A 9791-nucleotide genomic window follows, 5' to 3' on the forward strand; every position below is an offset into this window, starting at 1 on the left:
CCTCGGCCGGGCCGGGCCCGGGGGTCCTCTGCGCGCGCGGTCCCGCCCGCGCCCAACGCCCCCGCGCCAGGACCCCTGGGCGCCCGCGCCCCGGCCCGCTGCGCCCAGCTCCCTGCACCCCGCCTCGGGCCGGGCGCGGCCGGCGTCCTCCGCGGGTTCCGGGCCCGCGGGCCCCCGGGTCGGCGAACGTGTCTGGGGGGCGCAGCAGCATCGGCGAGCACAGCAGGGGGCCCCGCGCTCCGCCCCGGCCCGCCCCCCAAGCGGAGCCCCGCCCCTTTCTCCCCTCCTCCTTCCCCGCCCTCCTCTGCCCTCCCCCGCCCGATGCACCGGCAGAGGCAGGGGAGGGGCAGAGGCTGAGGTCCCGGCCGCCGACACCCCGGGGAGGGTGTGATGGCCCTGGAGACCCGGGGTGACCTGTGACTGATGTAGCCGCCAACCCCCATGCCCAGCTCCCCGCCTTGGTGCCCAGGCCTCCAGCCCCCCTTTCCTGGTTCACTCCCCTAACCCGGGTACCCTAGCGGGGGGAGCCCTGCGGTGCTCGGAGGGTGGGTGAGACAGGGCACCCGGTGACCTGATTCAAGTTTTGAAGGATGAGTCGGATTCCGCGGGCAGGAGAACGTGCGGATTCCAGACAGGTCAGGAGGCTGCTGCTGCCCTCTGTGCCGCTCCGTCGCCGGGTCCCCAGCCCTGCTCGGTCTCCCCCACCCGCAGCCTGGGGTAAGACCCTGATTAGGTAGCTTCCTATCCAGAAGCCTCAGTATTCTCCTAGGCAGATGGAATTATAACCCTTCCCCAGGGCTGTAGGTCCCAGCGCCCACTGCCCTCCTAGCCTCAGTCTACTCGCCTGTAACGTGGCTCTAAGAGACATGGTGCCGAGGCTCAGGAAGCGTCACCTGGGAGGGGCCCTCCATGGGGGGCAGAGGGAGGGAATGTTCCTTCCCGGGAGGTCCGGCAGCAGGGTGAGAACAGGAACCAGGTGGGAGGTAGAGGAGCCTGCCCCTGGGAAGGAATCAGGTGAGCCCTGTCCCCACCTAGGGCTGAGCACGCCCCCCGCCTGCCGCCCTGGAATCAGCACAGGTGCCTGCCAGGGCTGTGCCAGTCCCCTACCTGATTGCCCTTACCTCACCTTCCACCAGACTGGCTCCTCCTCCCACCTGAAGGCCCACCCTCGCCATCAACCCGGAGGCCAGCTGCCTGTGGCCGGGGTCAGCCGCTGTTCTCACGGACCCGCCCGTCTCTCCTGGAAGACTGGAAGCCCGCTCAGGGGAAGGGTCTGCTTTGTGCGTCTCTGGCTCCTGGGTGCTCAGTGCAGTGCCTAGCTTTCAGCCGGAATAAAGTATTGTTTGATGGATGGACTGAACTTGGTGCTAAATATGGGTGTGTGAAGTGAAGCGAATGGAAAGTGTGCTGGGGAGGGTGCTGAGAGCACGTGGGGTGGGATGCGGCCCCCTGACCTTCGTCTGCTGCTGTCTGGGCCAGGGGGATGGCCAGTTGTTCAAAGTAATTAATCTTACAGTTAATGAGCCTGAAGGCTCCCCTGGGTCTAGAGCTTTGAGAGGGCCAATGCAGGAAGCCATGCAGAGCTGCCCTGGGTGTACATAAAAGTTATTTGGTGCCTGTATGACTGTGTTCTAGATGCAGTAAATAAAAGTTATTTGCTCCCCGTAAGACTGTATTCTGGATGCAGGGGTCACATCAGGGTCCCTGCCCCCATGGGGTTGCACAGGCAATAAATGGGTACAGTCATTTCCGGAAGCATCCAATGCCTGGAAGACTGGGAGACGGTGGTGAGCTAGACAAGGGCGCGTGCCTGTGGGGATGGGTTGGCATCATTGTCAAGTGGTCAGGGAAGGCCACTCTGAGAAGATGACACTGGACCTGAGAGACTGGCCTCTTGTTGGGAGGTTTGTGGGAAGGGTGTTCTGGGCAGAGGAAACAGCCAGTGCAAAGTCCTGAGGCCAGAGAAAGCTCATTCTATTCAAGAACAGAAAGAAGGCCAGCATATCTGGAAGGGAGGAGCCACTCCAGGGGGAGGAGAAGTGGGTGAAGGGCAGAAACCAGCCCGAGGCGGGTCCTGTTGAAGCCCCTGGAGTGTTAGTCAGAGCAGGGAGCGTGGCCTGACCCAGGTTTTTAAACGGAGGTAGCTGGTGGGAGAGCAAATTGGAACAACCCTTCCTGAAAGTAAATTGGCTTAAGAGACATGCTTGCCCTTTGATCCAGAAAAATCTAGCCTAAGGAAATAATTCTAAATACAGAAAAGGCTTTATACACAAAGATGCTCGTCCTAATAGCCAAACATCACAAATAGCCTGATTATCCAAGAAGAGAGGATAAGGAATAATTATTGTGGCAGGGGACAGACGCTATATTCGGAAAAAAACAAGAAAACTAGTGGAATAACATGTAAATCACTGCTAGGAGGCATGGTGATGAAGTATTTACAATAAGGTGGGAAAACGGCAGTGTGAAAGTAAGGGACGCAGAAACAGGACATGGGAAGAAATACAAAAGATATTTTGCACTTTGTGCCCCCAAATTGCAAAAATTGGGTAAATGATTTTCTGGGAAAATACAAATGAACAGACAAGCTGTAAGCAGACGAGAAATAAATCTCCACTGAATACTTGCTGGAGAGGAAATTGAGGATTTCGTTAGAGAACTCCTCCTCCTCTGCTTCCAAACCCCAGGGGTGGACAGTTTCACAGAATTATAGAATTCTACCCACTTTTAAAGAAGAGAGAGCCACATGCAACTTAATCCTCCAGAGCACAGGAAGAAAGAAAAGGCTTCCTACATCTGACAAAGATTTCTCCAGGAAAACAGCAGACTAGTTTCGCCTGTGCATATCAGTATAAAATCCTAAATAAAAATATTAGCAAACAGTGATTACTTCTGAGAAAGGAGATCAGGGGGCTGGGGTCCGAGAAAGGATTTTTTTAGTGTACCCTTTTGCACACTTTGAATTTTTTAACACTAGGTGGACAAGCGTGCGTACGGACGGTTATATATTCGGTATAGTCACGCTGCATAGAGAAAAGGCTAGAAGGAAACAGCAGAACAGTGCATCGTGGTCCTCCCTGCACGCGGGGACTGGAGAGGGATCGCCTTCCTGTTGTTCCACCTTTTCTGTAGTAAGACCATTTCAGTGTGTAATGCTTTTCACCAAGAACACATTTATCATGAGACATTAAAAACCTTTCTGTGTGTAGAGACAGAGACGTCTTGTCTGCCTCACCTTCCCGGTTCCCACACTGTCCGCACACCCTGGCCCCTGTCAGCACCGAGCTATATGAGGACTTGGGGGTGAAGGACCTTTTGGTTCCAAAAACATCTGCTTAGATGTTGCAGAAACTTCGGGTTTTAGATGAAGGCCAAGGTCTGGGAGGATGATATGTGTTGCCCAGTGTCCAAAGGACCTTAGCAGGGGTTTGTGGTGTGGTGGGGAGTTCAGGGCTGCGTTGTGCGGACTCTCGGGGGCCAGTGGTGGCAGGTGCATTTCAGGAGGGCTCAGAACTGACAGGAATAGACCACCCCTATAGCACGCCATGTCAGGACCTTTCCTCAGGGACAGTCCAGCCTTGAGCTCTGCAGGGCCACCTGAGACGTGAAAACCACACACACTCACTGTCTCTTCTACTGACCTTTAGGGAGGTTTCTTACATGGCATTGCTGTGGCAGTGACAGCAGTGACTGACTCTAGCTGTGGCTCTGAAAGGACTATTGTGAGGGGTAAAAGACATATATCACACTTTACAGGGGGCTGACACTCACTAAGCCCTCAGACATGGGTGAGGATGACTTTACAGACATCCCTCCATTTAATTTCCCAGCTGCCCTATGCTGTGGGACAGCTACTGTTATCGCCGATGTCATGTGTGAGCAGACAGGCCCAGGAAGGTCCCCAGCTGGTAGGTCACAGCTGAGTCTGGCAGCTCCGCATCTTGTGAGTCTGCCACTGGGCACGGAAGCCTCTGGGGGGGGGTGAGGGGCAGACCCAGGAGAGGGTTCTCGGCTGCGGGCACCGGGGTGGGCGGGGCTCAGAGCCAGGCCCGCAGCCCCTGCTGTGACACCACGCCTCACGGACCGCAGCGCGGACTCTGCTGATCGAAGCCTGTCCTCCAGCCCCGGGTAGCAAACTTCCCTTGGAGAAAAGCAATCTGTCAGGACGAAAAATGCAGCCAATGAAGGCCCCAGCCAATGAGCAGGTGATGGGCTGTGGCTGGGACTGAGGGAGGGGCCCGCAGCCATCCCTGTTCTGTCATCTGGGCTCCGGAGGGCAGCCGGGCTGGTGTAGGGAGAGGCTGTGGAGGGGTCTGCGTCATGGACAGAGTGACCGGGGTTGGGGTGCCACTGCCAGGGACCAAAACAAGTGCCGAGCACTGTTCTAAACGGCCTCAGACACTCTCCCCAAATCGTCTTTCAGAGGGTGGCCACCATGGCCCCTCCTTGGTCTCCCAGCTTCCCCCACGGCACCCTCCAGCCCACCTCTCTAGGCAGCCAGAGCGAGCTTCTAGAAGGTGTCCTCCTCCCACTCACCCTCCCCCATGATTCTTCAGGGCCCGCAGGGATCACACCCAAAGCCCAAGGCATTCAGACCCCGCTGACCTCTCCCTTGTTTCCTACCACATACTCACTTCTAAGGAACGGGCAGCAAGGCTGGGTACATGTTATGGTCAGCTTCCTAAGCCTCAGGTCCCACCAGCGGGGATTCAGCTCAGCTGCTCCCTTCGAGCTGATATAATGACCTTAAAAATCTTGTGGGCTTCCTGTGTATCAGATTATAATCCTCCACTAGGTAACAGCCACACCCACACATCTCTTTGAGACATCTCTCTGTCCTGGGTGGTGGGACAAGACCATTATGCTTTTTAGAAGCTCTCTAGTCTAACAGAGAGAGTCAAAGATGCCTGATTTTAAGATTCTTGGAAGCCTTTTGTTGAGCTGAGAGCATTTCGAGGCACTACCTTAAATATTCCTTAGTTGTGTCTTTTACTCCTGACAGTGGCACCTGGAGCATCTGCTGGGCCTGAGGCCACGTTTTATGGGCAGCACTCTACGTTTAATCTTTGCCTTTAGGCGACTCCCTTCCCCAGGTGCTCTTGGGTTTGTTACTCCTGGTGGTCTAGCCAGCCAGCCCTCCAGGCGAGTGCCCTCATCTGTGATTCTCAGAGGAGGCACTTGGGGACCAAGGTAGACTTTTTAGAATAACTCCACTGTTGCAGTGACAACAGCTACCAGCCTGCCCACCCCTGGCCCATCCCTTCCCAGAGAGTAGGAGCCACCCCAGACTGCCACGTCCCACCGAGGCGACTCAGTGTGGGGTGATGCGCCCACCCAGAGACCAGTGGGTGGACTGAGGTATTTTCCTGTCTGCTCCAGCTACAGAGTGGGCTTGGCTTGTTTGGGGGCAAGGGGAGCCTCAAGATCATCTTAAAAATAAACTCAATGCCCGCAAAAAGACATATACAGGTTTTATTCATAATAGCCTGCGGCCTTTCAAGGGGAGGTGGTTAAACAGACTGTGGTCCACCCCTACAAGGAACACTACTCAGCAAGACACAGAACACATGTGACGTTATAGAACAGGCAAAATGAATCCAAGGTAATCGAGACGCTGATTAGCCTTAGGGAGGGTAGGGGGCAGAGAAGGTGAGCAGTGCTCTGTATCTTGATAGAGATTTGGCTAATCCAACGTGTCCCTCTGTCAGAACTCAGCAAATGTTCACTTCAGCTTTGTGTCTTTCACTGTTTGTAAATTTTGCCAAAAAAAAAAATCCCCAAACCCAAACCAAATATTGACCTCTGGCTAACGATATGCAGGGTTAGGGGTGAAGTGTACCGATGTTGAAAATTGACTAGAACTGCATTAAAAAAAGGAAGGTGGATTGGTGGATGGTTGGGGGTGGGGGCTGGAGAGACCGACAGCTCACCGAGAAACAGCCAAATGCAGTCAGGGAGCCTCTGAGGGTTCCCTGCATAATTCTGCTTTATGTTGAAAACGTTCACAATAAAGTGTTGGGGTAGGGGGAGAAGGAAGAGAGCCCAGTGGTACACCCCCACCCCCTTCCCGCCCCCACCCCCGCTGCTGCTCCCACAGGGCCTTTCCAGGCCATCTGCTTCCTGCGGAGCTCAAACCTAATTTACTCCCAACTTATTAACTTAAAGCACATTAGAATCTTCCCATCAACCTGCACATGCAGCCAAGAGCCAGACAGAGACCAGAGTGAGGGACCTGCCCAGGACACAGCCGGGGAGGGAGGAGGAGCCGGCTGGCTGGGTCCGCAGGTCCCTGCAGGGCAGGCTGGGAGGGGGCCCGTAGGGTGCTTTCTGGGGCCAGCCACCTGGATGCGCTGGGCAGGGCCAGGCCTCAGCAGATCGTGGGGAGGTGAGGATCTCCCCCTGATACAATGAGTGGCCTTCATCTGCGTCACCTCCTCTGATTCTTACAAGGACCAGGGTACCCCAGGAGCCCCCCTTCAGAGATTAGGAAGCCAGTGGGGGAGGATTCCCTCTGGGGAACCCTGGTCACAGTCTTAGCTGTCCATGAGCTGGACTTCATGCTCACAGCAACCCCAGGAGTGTTGTTGGTCACCTTAGGGCAGGCCCAGGGACCCAGCCTTCCCACCCGGACAAAAAGGCCCCCTGGGACTGCCCAGGCCCCGGGCCCCAGAGGAGGAGGCCCTGGCTGGTGTCACCAGCCAGGACACAGTCAGTCCTGTCCCTGCCTTTGCCTCTGCATTCGAGCACTGTGTCATCAAACTCAGGAGAAAATAGAACCAACAATCTGTGCAGAAAAGGCAAACTCAATAAACAAAACCCCAGGAATCTCTCCTAAGAGGGCGAGGATGGCGTGTGTGGTCCTGAGCGGGACCCGGTGGGGGCTGGCGCTTACACACACAAACTAGGAGCCAAGTGCATCGTCTGCTCAAATCCTCTCAGCGACGCCTGGAGGAAACCAGAGGGGAGGGGCTGAGGTTCAGAGCCCTGACTTGCCTCACCCAAGTCACACAGCGAGGCCAGGCGGATGCGGGTCTCTCCTCAGCCACCCCATCTATCCTGCAGCTGGTGCTGCCCCCGCACCCCCCGCCCTGACCCCTAGGCCTGGGGATCAGAACAAGTCACACCCGGGCCAGGTTTCCGGGGCTGGGATCCCCGAGCCATTTGTGGCGTCTTGGGCCTCCATCCCTCAGGACATCCCAGGCCAGCCAGCGAGCTGGGATAAAGGCTTCCTGGGGCCACTGCTGGAGGCTGGCCTGACTCCAGGAGCTTTTAGCTGGAATAGCTCTTCATTACTGCTGCTGAGGACGAGGGGTGGGGGCGGGAAGCCTCAAGGGACCCCGGGCCTGCTGCTGCACCGGAGCGCCCACCTCCTCCCCTCCTGCAGCTCCAAGCCCTTCCACGCTCCTGCCCACCTGGGACGGCCCGCCCCGCCCCGCCCCGCCCCTCCCGTGAGGCAGCAGCCGCTCCCAGTCTCCTGCAGCGTCCCCTCCCCTGGCAATGAGGCCACTCTCTTCCCAAGCTTTATAACCACACACCTCCCGCCACATGGAGAGCCTGCCCATCAACACACTCCCTCCCCCCACCAACTTCTAGTCATCTGCAAATTCTCACCATCGCTGCCCCCTCCTCCAGGGAGCCTCCTCTGTCTTTGGCATGTTAGGGGTGACCCTGAGCACTCCCTGGGTATCAGGTATCACTGGACCCTCACGGCCTCTGAGACAGGCTCCAGGACACCCCACTTTACAGATGGGCACGAGGCCTAGAGGAGTGAATTTACCCAAGGATGCCCAGCTAAGGGTGACCAGACTCTTACAGATACTCCCGAGTCCCAGCACGCCCACATGATGACTCACGTTTGACTCCTTTGTAATTAGCGCGCCCATTTCACAGATGAGAAAACAGATGCCCGAGGTTTCCCAGCCAGGCTCCCGGGAGTGGCAGAACCAGGACTGGAACCCAGACCAGCCACACCTGGGCCTCACCTGGGCCTTACTTGAAGCTTACCTGGGACTCGCCTGTGTTCCCTCCGAGGCCTCTTCCTGTGGAGTCAGATTTTGCCCGTCAGACACGCCGTGCGAAGGAGCCTTTGTACTCTCTATTTACAAGAGGACGCTTGTGAGCAAATTAGCAGGGTAACCAGGGAAAATGTTTGGCTTCTGTGGGTGGGAGCTGGAGCCATCTGTTCCCAAGTGCTGAGAAAACACCCGAGCGCCCAGCAGAGATGCCAAGAGTGCTACCAGCCTCCGCAGGCTGTGTGTCCCAGGGCAGGGCCCTTACCCTCTCTGGGTCTCAGTAGCTGCCCCTGGAAAGCCGAGGGGGCCTGTCCAGCCTTGTGACTCCAGGATGCTCCCTGTCTGCCTCCTTCATCCTCGCTGCCCACCCCCTACTGTGCAGACTGTGCCCCGCCCAACCCGGCAGAGGGAGCCTGTGGACCACAAGGAGGACAGTTCCAGCCTCCCCAGTACCGGCCTTTGGGGCTTTATTTACTGTTGGACTCATTTGTTCCCAAGCTGAAAATAGCTTTTTGGTTTCCTCTGATTATGAAGATGGTAATTTGCCAGTCCAGAAATGCATGGCTGAGAAAGGTAAGCTGAGAGAGAGATGCCTCTCCTTGGACGGAGGACATCTGTCCAGGAGAACATCTGCCCAGACCGCTCTCTGAGCAGCAGGGGCCCCACGCATGGGGTGAGGGTGCTGACTGGGGTATTTCAGAGGTGGAGATGGAGTTGGGGGGGTTCCCGCCGGGGGGTTCCCGCCCTCCTGCCCTCATCCCGGGACAATTTCACTCCCTGCTAGGTCCCCGGAGATGGTGCCCCCATACCATGTTTTTCCCCTACTCGGGGGAGCAGAAAGGTTGGGTTCGAACCGTCAGATGAATCTGGGTTTGACCTGAGCCTTCCGCCTCCCAGTCATGTGACCTGTGACATCCCTTAGCCTCACTGAGCTGAGTTCTGTTACCTCATCTGTAAAATGGGGGTAACAGTGGTAGCTGTGTCTTGGGATCATTGCTAATTACATTAATAACGTGTGAGGATCTGCGAGCCGGGGCTGGCCCTGTGGCTGTTGGCTGCAACCAGCAGGATTAACAGTAAAATGCCCTGGGCATCTTGCCAGTCGGTTACAACAGATCGTGCAGGGCGTGCCAGGGGGGCAGGACTTCTTGGTGAGGCAGGACCACCTGACCTGAGGGCAGACTGGACTTCCAGGTTGTTTCCCACGGTTGCTGTGTTCAAGGGAACAGCGTCGGCAAGAGGGGTGCCTGTGACAGCTGACTAGTGACCTGCGTGGTCTGGTGGTGGTGGAAACCCCTCCCCCTAGAGGCAGTTCCAGAACATCCAGCCTGCAGGGTAGGGGAACCAGGGACCAGGGCAGGCCCAAGCTGGGGCCCCCACCTCTTGTAGTGGGGCAGGGTCACTTAGGGTGTGGGCTGGGATTTGGGGGTCAACACAGGACGTCTCCACCCGGGACCCGTGTCAGGATCTGAGGGTGTGGTTGGCATCTGGGCTAGGCTGTCCCTCAGGCTGGATGTGGCCCTTTGGGGGGCAATGGGCACAGTCCCCCACATCCCACACCGAATCGTGCACTTATGAGGAAACATTCGAGATGCCACGCTCACCTTCACAGCTCCCACCAGCTCTGAGAGCCATTTAGTACATTCTGAGGAAATTTTGCTCAACAGTTGTTAAACTCAGTCATTATTAAAAATTAAATAAACCTATCAAGGCAATCCCTATTGAGAACCAAGGTCATACATATTCATTGTGTCCTAATTATTTTACCATCATCCGTGC

General features: G+C 56.5%; 1 protein-coding gene and 1 long non-coding RNA gene across 6 annotated transcripts in view; one reads left to right on the top strand and one right to left on the bottom strand.

Moving 5' to 3' along the window:
• Positions 1–8839, bottom strand: part of SLC29A4 (solute carrier family 29 member 4) — a 29982-nt gene extending 21143 nt beyond the window's left edge. The window contains exons 1-2 of one of the 5 annotated variants that reach the window (XM_072943385.1): positions 8822–8839; positions 8005–8095 (exon numbers count right to left, since the gene is read on the bottom strand). The gene's annotated coding sequence lies outside the window, so the exon portion shown is untranslated. Of the gene's footprint in view, position 1; positions 258–8004; positions 8440–8821 lie in introns of those variants that run through there. The other 4 variants (XM_072943384.1, XM_072943383.1, XM_072943381.1 and 1 more) reach the window with 4 other exon arrangements.
• LOC140687178 (uncharacterized) lies at positions 299–1360 on the top strand. Its single transcript, XR_012061342.1, has 2 exons — positions 299–717; positions 1137–1360. It is a non-coding gene; the product is annotated as an uncharacterized lncRNA (long non-coding RNA).
• Positions 8840–9791: the final 952 nt, after the last annotated feature.

The sequence above is a fragment of the Vicugna pacos genome, chromosome 18, assembly GCF_048564905.1.
Source record: "Vicugna pacos chromosome 18, VicPac4, whole genome shotgun sequence".
NCBI lineage: Eukaryota > Metazoa > Chordata > Mammalia > Artiodactyla > Camelidae > Vicugna > Vicugna pacos.